The 14,027-nt window shown below is 37.8% G+C and overlaps 1 long non-coding RNA gene across 1 annotated transcript in view; it reads left to right on the top strand.

Moving 5' to 3' along the window:
• Positions 1-4,698: 4,698 nt before the first annotated feature.
• The window catches only part of LOC113485344, a 40,991-nt gene continuing 31,662 nt past the window's right edge, over positions 4,699-14,027 (top strand). Inside the window, exons 1-2 of the long non-coding RNA XR_003399408.1 lie at positions 4,699-4,803; positions 11,142-11,306. This is a non-coding gene — a long non-coding RNA (uncharacterized LOC113485344). The remainder of the gene's footprint in view (positions 4,804-11,141; positions 11,307-14,027) is intronic.

The raw sequence follows: 14,027 nt of genomic DNA, 5'->3' as shown, positions 1-14,027 counted from the left end.
TCAGGGGTCATGGACCCATGATATGGGAAAGACCACTGGGCTGGGCTTCATAATCAGTTGTCAACCCAGTACAAATATGCTTAGCATTTCTTTGGCAAGACAGATACTAACTGAATTGCTGACTTAGTACTTAACTATTAAATGAATTGCTGATTTACCATTAACATATTTAGTGAATTATTGATTTAACATTTAGAAGGCCATAGGATAAACAATGCAATAACGTTGCAGTTGAGGCAGATTGAGGGTGAAGTGTTTGGTTCTCTCTAGGTCAGTTTTAGAAGGACACTTCCCAGTAGGGTAGCTGCTGAACAGGGACAGAGTGACTGGTTATCTTTGGGTTGGTTTTGGAACTGACTTTCAGCAGGGATGAACAGTCCGTCCGCACAAAATGGGAAGTACAAAATGGCACAGCTCATAGAAACCCGAAGAGATGAAATGATAACACTGAGAAGTGTGACCTGCAAAAGACGCTGCAGCATTACTGACCCTAGCACCTGGGAATCAACTGCTGTGGTGAACATCATTCTGCTGTAAGTGTGGATTGCATGGACCAGCAGAGGGGGCTCAAACCTTTGTGGGTTGGGAGAAGTCAAGGATTTGGGAGCATTTGTCAGAATTCTAAAACAGTGCCAGTAATAGTCATTGTACCTATATGCTGCTAAGTTTATCTTAATAATACACAGCTGAATTTAGACAAACATAACTGACAAGTTTATATGCTACTGCTAGACTTGAGTTACCACAGTTAGAAGGTATAGGGTGTAAGCTGTGGAGGGTTTGCTACTTGTATGTCTCAGGAAGTCACAGCCTCTGTCCTTACCGGGTAATGCTGCTCACATTTTTGCTTTCCCACTAATATCACAGAAAATGATTAGGGGGGATTCAGGAGAAGCAATTGGAAGCCAGAATAACTGACTTGTATTGAAAGATTTAATGAACTGAATTTATTTGCATATCCAAGTGAAAATGAATTTTAGTTAACAAGAATACATATAAGGGAAATAATACTCCAGTAGTTGATGGTTTTTCAATCTAGTAGAAAAAGCAGGCATAAAATGTTCTGGCAATCATAACATGACAACAGATATACTTGGAATGAAACCCAGGAGCACATTCATAGCTGTGTCACTTGTTAACTTAGCCAAGGGAACAACCTACCTAACGATGGCATGAATAATTTGCCATTATCCCAAATCAGGAAAAAATGTAATTTAAGCCTACATTTAAAAATTAATATAGGAAAATATTGGGATCAAAGCTATTCAGAAGGTGAGTAAAAAACATTTCAAATATAGTCATGTGATAGACACTGGTTATTGCTTGTTTCTGAAATACAGTAGCATTGCATGTTTTTTATTTTCCTCGAGTCAGCTCAGTTAATCATTACTGTTGCTCAATCTGATGTGTTTTCTGTATTGCTATGGAAAATGGAAAGGTTTTGTATGACAGCGATGAATACTTCAGTTATAAAGATTTATTTTTTTTTCCCCTCTGATAAGTGGTAGGTGTTTATATTTCATTATATTTGCTTTTGGGGCTGCAGTTGTCAGATTCCTACCCAATTCAAGGAAAGAGGGTCCTGTCCACCATTTTGTAATGTCACTAGATAATGTAGACAAGACAGTCAAAATCTTTGCTGAGATGAGAAGATTAGATTAGACACTGCTTTGTACTTTCCAGAACAGTCAATGCTTGCTTCTAATTTTATCTTTGTCTAGACTGTGCTTCCAATGGCAACAGCTAAACATTGATACACTTTTCAGCAGGAGCTGGAAATGAATTATTTCCAGGAATGGAGTTTTCAGACACAATGTATTTTTATTATCCACGAAGAAAGGTGTGGCAAATGTTTTCTTGGGATCCTCATTGAAATTGCCATTTGTGAGTTTACTGTCCAAGAAAGAGCAAAATGTCCCAGATTGTAGAAATTCAGACTTTTAAAATGTTTTTCCACCCCCAGCAGTACACTTTGATTTGTCTCGGAATTTGCACTGGTGTCAGGTGGAAACATAAATTCCAGAGATGCTTGTGCAACATATTACTGAAGAAAGGCTTAGTTCCTTCACTGTATTTCCTTTTTGGTTTTCTCTTGGCTAAAGGTCAGGTAAAACACCATTTCATAGGACAAGCCCTGTTTTTTTCAATCACAGTGACAGTTTTTACTAAAAAACAATAGGGGATCTGTTACATTTCAGGTGGCACAAAATCAGTAACCAGTATCACCAGTAAGAGAGATCACTAGGGATGTTAGCATATTTTGCTTGAACGATGTGAATAGCTGACTGGAGGATATGCTTCCAGTATATCCTTCTGAATGTCAGGCATAAAACATGATGCACTATTCCCAACTATATGTAGAAAGTAGATCAGTAGCTTCCTGAGAAGAACTTTTAAAATTCTAAAAAACAGAAAGAAGGAAATGCAGAGTCATAACTAAGTCTGTGGCACAGGAGAACATGAGACCAATGTTTTCTCTATAGTTTTCCAAAAACCACTTTTTACAAAATTCATTGCAGATGATAATTTAGTCTGTGCAGAAAAAAAAAGAAAGTTGGATTTCTGCAGGAGAAGGGGTCAAAGTTTTGTTAATATGGGTAGAATAAGAAAAATAGACTTGGAAGCTAAGGGAAGAGAGGATTGTCCAGCCGGGGTGAAACTAGAACACATAAAAAAAATTATATTCCTCTCTCATGGAGGTCCTATAGGAATTGCATCTCCTGATTTTTATTCTTAAAAAGGTTTAGTTAATTTCCATTATATTTGTTATCTGGCTTTCCTTTTTTATTAGTTTTCAGAGTATAAAGCCATATTTCTGTTGATATAAAATAAAAATTTATTTGACATGAAGAACCTGGAACCTGAGTCATTTAATAATACAGCTACAAAAGACTTCTGGAGGATTAAGACAAATTAAACTTTACTTCAGTTACATAAAATCAGGTGATGTCACTCAAACTTACTTCTGAAACAGGTTTGACCCACTGATGCAGTGAGACAAAAACTGAACATTCAGTGTGAAAGAGTGTATACCCTTTGCCTGCTGTAAAAAGGTTTTTCCCCTCCTTTTTTACTACTACATTAGTGAAGCAGAAGAATCAACAGTTCTATATGCAATATTAATCTGATAAATTTTCCCATATCTTCATATGCGCTTTAACTTGAATTGTGTATGCTATTGCAAATTGCCTCCTTCGTTTTGGTGATTTATTTTTTTTTATCAAAGGTTTTATAGCTAATCCTTGTTTATCAAAATAAAGCATCTTCGATGGCAACTCATTTAGGCTTTCATTGTTTGAGATATATCACCCATATTCTGAAACACACAAAATCAATATGTAGTATGTGAAAGATTTTCTTATGGTAAAAGGTCAAGAAAAAGAATTTTTCTCCTAGTTATTGACATAAACCCTTGGAGGTGAACTATTTTTCAAGGTATTTTGTGTCACACTTGAAGTCACACTCTGTGATATAATAATCAATATGACCATGATGATGATAATTTCATTCTGTCTGTATCAATGCTTATGAACATTACTGATAAATTTTCCTTTGGCTGGTACAGGGTTGGTTAGCTGTGGCTACCAAACAGAAAGTTTTATTCTGCAAGTATTTTTTATATCAATCTACAATAATAATGTTGAAAGCATTTTTTAATTTAAAGTAGAAAGAGAAAGATATAATGTGGGTTTTTTCCAACTGATAAGACTCAGTACAGAAATATACAAGTTGCAAATTTTTCTCAAAGCAAAAAAAAATCTCACAGGTATTTTTACGTTATTTTGGGTTTTTTACCTGTGAGAAAGCTAACGACAAGCATTCACTGTGCTTGAGAAACTTTGGTTCTCTGAAGTATGCTGTGAGATTTGAGATACATACTAATTGTGGAATAAATCATAAAAAAGTTGTTGAAGTGTAGAGAACACCAATGAGCTTCAAAAAGGACTGAGGTTTTATAATAAGTGCTGTTAGGTGAATGTAGTGGCAATGTATTCACTTTTGTGGAGAGACAGAGGAATTCTGCAAAAAGCTTTGCTGTGTTCTGCAGAAAAAAATAAAAAAATCCTCCCCCGAAACCTTATGGTTTTTAGTGGTCATTAGTTTATTCTTAGACTTGCATACTGGAAATCAAAATAAGTTAATTAAACTTGTATTATATTTAAAAAAAACAACCAAACAACTGCAGAAAGCTGCACAGTACTCTAAATTGCAAGGGTTAACATGACACTGTTAGGCTGACATTGGGTGTTAAAACCATAATAATGTGGCTGTTGGTCCTGTAACTACAAAAAGTACATGCATTAGGAATTGACTTGATATTGTTTCCTTATTGAAAATGGCATAATGAAAAACTACTGATTAATAGTCCACTGAGAAAGCCTGTATTTTTTCCTTATAATATCCTGAACTTTCTAGTATAATTTAATATCTTAGTTTAAGATGCTATCTCTATAAAACAATTGATCATTATAAACCATTTAAGGCAGTTGTCATAGAATCATAGAATAGTTTGGGTTGGAAGGGCTCTTTAAAGGTCATCTCTAAACCAGAAGAGACTAAGCAAAGGTATGAAATCATGCAGAAAATGCTCGTTGAATTATGCATTTCTAAAACAAAAAGCATAATTACTCAGATATTTTGATACCTGTATCATAAAAAATTAACTTATCTTTTTCTGCTTTATTTTGTACATTTTTCTGAAAACAAAGTTGAGAACAAAGCTTGTGGTGCTGGCTGCAGATCATTTCATTAAGGATTGAAATGGACTTTGGAAACCCATGTAGAATGTCTTGGCCAGAGAAGGTAAGAACTGAAGTGTTTTTTTTCCTTCTTTTTTTTTTTTTTTTTTTTTTTTTTTTTAATGTTTAACTAGTGCTAAAGTATAAAGGCACGATGGAATAAGGGTCATAAACACTCCATAGAAGGGTGTTGTAGTCTCACTCAGTGATGATTTACAGAGACCATGAATTGCATAACCAAAGCTATTGGAGCATTTGGTCTTTGTTCAAGCAGCAGTAGTTCATACTGTAAACTCTAGGTACATGCAGAAAGCCAGACAAGGACCCAGCTGTAACAGTGATTTTGTTTATGACTTAAGCTGAGGTAAACGCCCCCTTTTTTACGTTGGGGCTAAAATGAGACTTGAACCTACATCAGTGGAGTTTTATAGAAGGCAGCAGGCATTCACTAAAATAGATAGCATTTTTTTAGACTGTCATGCAGATCATATACATTATAGTTTTATATAAAGTCATTATGCCTGTCTGGAGCCCATACAATACAATAGGCAAACCATACAATACAATAGGCCCATACAATAGGCAAACCATACAAATGTTCCTACCCTTAACCAGGTTAAACTTCTCCAGCAAATTTGTAACAGTCAATGAATGACCACCTCACAGTTATCCCAACACATCGGTTTTTGGGGATATAGAAAACAATTTTGGGAGAAAATGGTAGGCAGGCTACTGGAAGAGATGGTTTTATGAAATATTATAAGCATAAGGTAACTTTTCAATAGATCTGTTTATTGTTGTTAGTGTGTTTCCATAACAGCATCAGAAGTACGTATTTGGAACTATAGATTATTATAATGACTTTAATTCCTTAAAAATGAAAGGAACACCATATTATGTCACATTAGGTTGCTGTAAACCTATTGCATTATACCATTATATTTTATATCTACATTTCAAATTACTAGTTAGAAATAGTTATTTAACGATAGCAAAAATTAATCATTGTGATTATATGGTCAGACATAGCTTCAACCCTCCTCATTTTCTTATTGTAGACTTTATTCACAAAACAAAAGATCTGTGCTTTTACATGAACCTGTGAATAGAAAAGTTGGAAAAAAGACAATTACACAAGAGCAAGATTATCAAGATCTCAGACAATATCACAGGACAAAAATATTTCCTTTTCAACTTTAATACACAACGATTTGGAGAGGTTTCTGTAAATGGAGATATCAAATCAGGACCATGAAGTAGGTATACATTGCAATAGGAAAAAACCCATGTAAATGGTGTTTATTAAACTCTAATACAGAACCTCAGCAAACTGTACTCTCCAACAGCAAATACTCAGTTTGATATGAACTGAATGACTATTCCTTTTACTGGTCTTGGAGGTCTACTCACTTTATGGAACACACGTATAGGCAATGTAAACCTGAAGTCCCAGTTGCATGCAGAAACAAAAGGTACACCTCAGCACAATTAGACAGAGTATGGCAGGACGCACTTCAAGTGCTCCAGCCTCTCAGAGTGAAAGAGTAGGCCAGAGTTCAGTCCTGAAGACTGCCGGGAGATTGAATGCAAGAAGATTGTTCTTATCTATAGACTGGGATTCAATCTCATCTAACTTCAGACTTCTGCGCTATAGGTATCTGAGCTAGATTTCTTCTGAACTTGCTGAAGAGAAATAGGCACTTCCAGGATGTGATTCATCAGACCTATTTTGGGTTTGGGGGTTTTTTTAGGAAAAGATTAGGTGTCTCTATTGTGCCATTCTGAGTTGGGTGAAATGACAGATTTTGTCCCCTAGGAAGTAAAGATATTTCAAGCTGTGTTCTTCTGTGGGAATTTTTTTGATGAATATTTTGAGTTTAAGCAACTTACTGCTCTCTTCCTGTTTGAACTAGAACTTTCTAAGTGGGCTAATCATTTGAATCTGTAATGGTAGGTTTTATGAATAACCCATATTTGAGAATTTTGTGGTTAAAATCTATGAACCTGAAATACTATAGCTTGCCATTACACTAAAACTTCTCTTACTCACTAAGACTATGAAACCTGATGAAAGAGTAAGAACAGAAATTATATTAACGTTTAAGCCAAAAGATACTTATTAGCAACTAAAATAATCTCATTCAATTGATTTCCTGAAATTTCTTGATCAGAAGTCTGTTATTACAATACCAGAGTGATACCTCACATCTTACACTATTTCTCTTTTTCCTCAATGCTGGTTATACAAGAGTTGTTAAATTATATCAAGCTTTCCTGTAAATGGAATTGATGTCCAAAGTATTGTCATGTCTACTGGCTTTGTTTGGATAGAGTTAATTTTCTTCGTAATATCTGCTATGACACTATGTTTTGGATTTGTGACCGAAACAGTGTGGCTAAGACAGGGATATTTTAGCTATGGTTGAGTTGTGCTTACACAGCATCACAGCCTTTTCCGTTTGTCACGCTGCCCAGCCAGCGAGGAGACTGGGGGTGTACAAGAAGTTGGATGGGGACACAGCTGGGACAGCTGACCCCAGGTGACCAAAGGGATATCCCACACCATATGATGTCATGTTTAGGAAGGAAAAACAGAAAGGAGGAGTTTAGGGAGGTTAGCCATCTTTTGCTCAGGAACTGACTGGATGTTGGCCTACCCATGGGAGGTGATGAGTGACTACATTTGCATCACTTGTTTTGTTTTCTTTCTCTCTTCTTGCACTTCTCCTTCAATTATTACACAGTTTTTATCTCGACCCACAAGTTTTCTTGCTTTTACTCTTCTGTTCCTTTTCCCCCATCCCACTCTGGCAGGGGGTATGGGGGGCAAGTGGGGAGCTCTTGTGGTTCTTGGCTGCATACCAGGGTTAACCCACATCATGGAAAGTAAATTGTTGGCTTTTTCATCTTCATGATGATTAACACATCGTAATTTCTGGCAGGAATTCCTTTGTGTGCTGATGACTGCTTCATTCTCAAAGTTCATATTTTGACAAAATGATTTCATTTTTCAGCTATTCAGAATGAAAGCTGTCATTCATATACATGTGTGCACTCATATGTATAAGATAGAATTATTAAAGGGCTCAAACTTGTAATAGAATGCTAAATGATGTTCAGAGTATGGTTTATTTTACTGATCATTGTACAATTACAATTTTGCACTTTGAATACCTTAAAGCTAGGTGTATACCATGTTTCTTCCTGTGGATACATTGGAACATGTCATATCTTCAGTTTTTTATTCCTGGCTTCAATATGTAACCAATGTACTAATGCACAAGTCTAAATTCATTTACCTTATGATTCCTGCTAACTCCTGAATGATTCTTATCGATATAAGTGAACTTTTTCTTTCTCTGGTGGCTTGTGCAGTAAAAAGTTATCAAAAACATGCATCAATTTCAGTTTAGTGTATTGCTAGCTATTTTTTAAGATAATAGGTTAGAACAAAAAGAGGTGATATCAATATATCCATGCTATCCCTAAATAAATCTTTGTTGGTGACATGGGTAGTGGGATCGAGGCACCCTCAGCAAGTTCATCAACAACACTGAGCTGTGTGGTGCGGTCGACACACTGGAGGGAAGGGATGTGTCATCCAGGGGGACCTGGACAGGCTGGAGAGGTGGGACCATGTGAACCTCATGAAGTTCAACAAGGCCAAGTGCAAGGTCCTGCACATGGGTCAGGGCAATCCCAAGCACAAATCCAGGCTGGGCGAGGAGTGGATTGAGAGAAACCCAAGGAAAAGGATTTAGGGGATGGAAAACTGACTATGAGCCAGCAATGTGCACTCACAGCCCAGAAAGCCAACTGTGTCCTGGGCTGCATCAAGAGAAGTGTGGGCAGCAGGTTGAAGGAGGGGTTTCTCCCCCTATACTCTGCTCTTGTGAGGCCCCCCTGCAGTGCTGTGTCCAGCTCTGGGGGCACCAACATCAGAAGGACACAGACCTGCTTGAGCAGGTCCAGAGAAGGCCACGAGGATGCTCAGGGGCTGGAGCACCCCCCTGTGAGGACAGGCTGAGAGAGTTGGGGGGTTCAGCTGGAGAAAAGAAGGATCCTTATAGCAGCCTTTCAGTACTTAAAGGGGCTACAGGAAAGCTGGGGAGGGACTCTTTATCAGGGAGTGCAGGTGTAGGACAGGGGGTAACGGTTTTAAACTGAAACATTTAGGTTAGGTACAAGGAAGAAATTCTTCCCTGTGAGGGTGGTGAGGCCCTGGCACAGGTTGCCCAGAGAAGCTGTGGCTGCCCCCTCCCTGGCAGGGTTCAAGGCCAGGTTGGACAGGGCTGTGAGTGACCTGGGCTGGTGGAAGGTGTCCCTGCCCATGGCAGGGGGGTGGAACTAGGTGATCTTTAAGGTCCCTTCCAACCCAAACCATTCTGTGATTCGAGGAATACCTGGGAACTTTCTGTAAACTTAAATACATCAAATGAAATAAAAAGTCATATGAGTGCTGAAATTTCATCCATTTTGTCCTGTTGTCCTGTGACACTGGCAGCTCGTGCATACTAGTGCAGCTCTGTAGCTTTCTTCCAGGTTCATGTTGCTGTATGCCAGATATATAGACCAAAGGGAAGCTGTCTCATCAGGGGTTCCTCATCAAGAGGAAGAACATCTGGGGATGCCTGTGTGTCTTTTAACAACTGCAGCTTGGCACAGCATCCCCTTCTCTGAATCCAAACCCACTGGGCTGGGGAAAAGGGAGCACTACTCCATGCAGCTGCACAGCTGTGCTATTCCTATTAAGCCTGCATCCATTCCTGCAGTGAAGAGGCTGTTGAAATTTTGCAGAAAATGTACCTAAATCCCCTAATCCGCTATTCCAGATATCAGCTCTTACACTTAGTTTTGTTCATCCTCAACTTTTTCTTCACCTTTGTTTATGTGCTATCTCATTGTGTATATTTGTCTATTTTGACCATGGCCCAAGGCCAGAATCAAGTCTTTTGCTTCTCTGCAACATCATATAAATATATGCTATATTGATGAATATATATATGAACTCAATTACGTTTATAATTTCTCTTTTCCTAACCAGGATAACAATGTGACCTCCTTAGAATTTTTCTATTTCTGGACTGAATATATTAAGAAAGAATGACCAAATGTTCATGCCTGTGTTGCAATAATTTCTGATTATTACCAGAGGCATGAGAGCTAGAAAGATGTTTCCTGGTGAGCAGACATGAGAGTTGAGAGGAGTTTAATTAACCAGCATGGAGAAACTGCAGGAGGAGGAAATATATCTTGTGGCAGATAGAAATTGAGCAAGATCAATTTGTTTGTACTGGCAGTATCACCCACTGAGTATCACTGCTAACAGGGAAAAGGTCCACACTCATACTGAGAAGATCCATAAGTGGAGAGGCCAAGAATATATGTATAGTAGAGAGAAGAATGTTCACTTAAGACTGAGGTTTTTGTGATCTTTGACAAAATCTCGAGACCTTCTGAGATTTTTATATTGCAGTGATTCTAGCTAAGTTTGTTAAAAAAAAACCAAAACAGTAGGAGGGGATCTAACCTTTTCTTTATATGAAAATATATAGAATAATCAAAAAAGGAGGAGTTGGGAAGTTTAAATAAAGAAATTGAATAATAATGCAGTAAATTAATCCAGGAAAAATGGTAATGATTATCCCTTTACAAAGTGATGCAGCACTGTAAAATTTAGCTTCTTACATATTTTTTTTTCCATAAGAAACATAATTCTGTTTATCAGTATTATTTATTCTAGTACAATGTACTATGGGAACCTGCATTCAGTGCAAAATTGCAGGGTTTTTTCAGTTTCTGGTAGCTCTTAAGCAGAACATCTATTTACTCCCTACCATTGATATTAAAGATCTGAAACACATTAAGCTGTTTATGTAGGTATTTTTAATTAGGTAACTAATTGGTTAAGAATTGACCATTATTTGGGGAACTTGTTGAACTATTCTTCATTCCCTGTCCAATAGCTAAACTCTATGACTTATATCATAGGAGTCTCAGATTAAATATTTTGAGGAAAGGGAAAAAATCCTGCAAAATATTTTCAGCAGTGAAACAAGCCAGTTCCTGACAGCCAGTAGATGTCATTCTATCTCTATTTTAATGCCAGTTCCTACTGTTCTCATATTTTTCCAAGTCACAAATTGCAGGTGGGAGTGGGGGAAACATTTATGCTTTACTTTCTTCTGATTAATGCCCAAGTTTATATCTTTCTTTTCAGTAATATAAGGTGTCAGAGTGTGAAATTAGAACTTTTTGATGCAACTGAAGCTGATAAGCTATTGTCTTCCAGTCACTCATCCATTAGTACCATTTTAGTTATTTATTTATTTGTACAAGAGATTTGTAAGCTTTGCACTGTGCATGGTTTTCATTTCTTTACTTTTTTTTTTTTCTTTACAGTTCCCTCCTTCTTCTGAGCAGGTTTGCTTGATGCTGTTCCTGTAGTTCTTTTCCTACCACTTCTCAAGATGCCAAGGCTACATACAAGAAGAGGGTTGTAATCCTGGGGAGACACATGGCCTGCTGCCCAGAATCACACAAGTCTGACACTGCATGGAAAGAGAGGTTTGATATTTGTTTTCTGAATAACCATGTTGTTAACTAGAATCCAAACACAGAGCCCTGCTGACAAAGGTAGCAAATACAAAGAATTTGATCTACAATAAGGATTTTGCAGTCTTGCTAAAATAAGCAATTTGAAATTAGTAATTGCATTTCTGCCTACAAATACACAGTGACTGTCTTGAGAACAGCAGAAGGGCAAAACATTGAGATTATGAGAAGACTGAGTTGCACTACTGTTTTAATGCTTACAGCAGCATGTTCTAGTGAAAGTAAGAGGAAACAAGACAAGCAATTCATTCTATAGCTGGAGTAGTTCAGGTGCCAGGACTATCAAGCTGACAGTTTTAAAAATACTGAACTATTATTTTTACTCTTTGGCAGCCATTGTTTCGCCTGGTCCTCTTGTGTCACACAGGGCCCCCGTATGTTTTGTTAACTGTTGAGCTGAGGCAGATGCTCTCCAAAGTGCATTAACTATGCTTCAGCATAAAACTTGCAATTCGTGGTCCTAGAGGAGCAGTAGTCTAGCCCTTGCTGTGTCAGAGTGAAAATACCCAATTTGCTGCAGAATCAATAACAAGCAGATGAACAGATGAAAGACAGGTCTAACAGGTGAACTTTAAGATGGGAGAATCTTAATTGGCTTTAAAAAAGTAAGGTTTTAAATGAGGGTGGAAGAATACAGGAACTATAAAATCCTCACAAAGATAGATTATTCAAAGCCTTTATGTCTCACATCTTCTCAAAGGGCTCACAATACACATTATGTTTGAACTCAGAATGTTAGGCTAAATAGCAGTCTTAGTATCTTGGCTTGGGTCTTACCAGTGCTATTGTGGTTTCTCTCCTGGTGGTCACTGAAGTGTAATCGGGTGGATGGTGGTTGGTGTTAATTAATCTTCTGGTGCTCAGAAGGAATCAATGCTCTGTGTGTGTTCTGGGCAATATATGCAGTGAACAACAGTTACAAACTACTTGTCTGGGTCTGGCTGTTCCAGTTGTACTTGGGGCTGTATGACAGCCCACGCTAGTTTGCCACATACGTTAATACCACACTAATATCACACCAGTAACACATCCTTACTGGAAAGAACTTGATCCAGCAGACTTGCATGTCCTCTGGACCTTGCAGTTGTGATCTTAGATAATGTTTCATCATTGTGAACTACCATCTCAAGCAAATTGGGAATTAAAGCTAATAGGAATAGGGATACAGGATGCAGTAGACCACAAGTGTTTATGCTATTGTGTGTCTTATTAGCATATTAATTATATTAATGGCAAAAAATCAGAGTAAAGTGCTACTGCAGTCACAGAAGGAAAAAGAGTTAACAAATCCTTAGCCAGCAAGCAATACAAAAAGAAGGAAAAGAGTGACTGATAGTGTTTTTAAAGTTACTGTCCAGCAGAACGTCTGTCTGCTGAAAAACATCACAATCTTGGTGCTGTTTGCATAGCTGAGAAAATCAGTTATATAAGCAAGCAAAGTAAACACTACTCACTTCTGCCTAAGAGGAGCAAACAAATAAAGGAGCTAGGTGTGATGGGGAAGTTAAAATGAACTGAAGAAAATAAAGATACTATGAATAGAAGGAATCAAGTGCTGGTCAATTTAAATCTATCTTGTACAGCTACAAGGAAAAGCATAGAAACAAATCACTCTCAACCTGACAAGAAAATAAGTGCTCAGGAAATAGGGGTTGTGGCAAAGGGTCTAAAGGACCAAAGATGTTAAAGCTTAGATGGTTGGACAGAGAGCAAAGCTTTTGTTTTGTGGTACACACCTGTATATGTTTTGCTGAATTCTGTGCATTTTTACTCGCAGCACTAAAGCTAATGAAATTGAATTTTACCTCTTAAGCTGTGACTCACTTCACTAAAGGGTCATTGCCCAGACAGTCTGAATGTGCCCAGCAGACAGAGAATACCAAAAGGGAATAGATATGTACATCACGTCTGTGTCGTGACAAAGGAAAATGTAAAGATCTCAGCTTCTCAGGGGGATCCTAAAAGGGTTCATTTCAATCTCTGTCAAAAGAATATTATTCAGAATTCGTACTAGGATGTGATTTGTGACTGACAAAATTTTTAGTACTGAGTATGTCTACTCATCAGCTGGAGTATATTGTATCCCATTGCTGCACGGATTTAAAAAATGGCTGAAAGAGAAAAAGGTTGAGAAGAGCAAGGAAAGGTGCAAAGCAAAGAAGGGGAGCCTATAATAATTTCCTAATTCCTCCTCTTTTCACCCACATGAATCATACCATGCAACACTGAGTTTGTGTGCAGACTTATGGATAAGGGAAGGGAAGTCATGCAGGTATTTTGGCTTTAATCTGTCACCTAACCCCATTAAGAAGGCAGGATAAATTGGATTCACAGAAATTGGCAGTCTGACTGTGATGGTATCAGAGCAGTCTTCAGTGAAAAATATAAGAACTAGGTGCTTAGAGAGAGGATGTCTGTTCAGCTGCTTTTTCACAAAATTGTGAACCTGGCAGCACAGCAGGCCCCATCCTCTTCACATTGCACCTCCTGCATTCCTCTGTTCCTGTAAGGACCATCAGGACATCAGTGTTAAAGATGTGTCTGCTCCACATACCTGTGGGTCAGCTCAATCTGTAACAAAAGGGAAGAAAATAAGATCCGCAGTAGGCTTCCTCAGAAAGCTCTTTTCCTGCAGAATCTGCTGCACATAGGTTTCTTCTGCTTTGGGGGGGG

This window comes from Athene cunicularia (assembly GCF_003259725.1).
Source record: "Athene cunicularia isolate RWA chromosome 13 unlocalized genomic scaffold, athCun1 chr13_part1, whole genome shotgun sequence".
In the NCBI taxonomy this organism is placed as follows: domain Eukaryota; kingdom Metazoa; phylum Chordata; class Aves; order Strigiformes; family Strigidae; genus Athene; species Athene cunicularia.
Note: the sequence above shows the minus strand (reverse complement) of the source record. Positions and strands in the feature narration are given on the sequence as shown.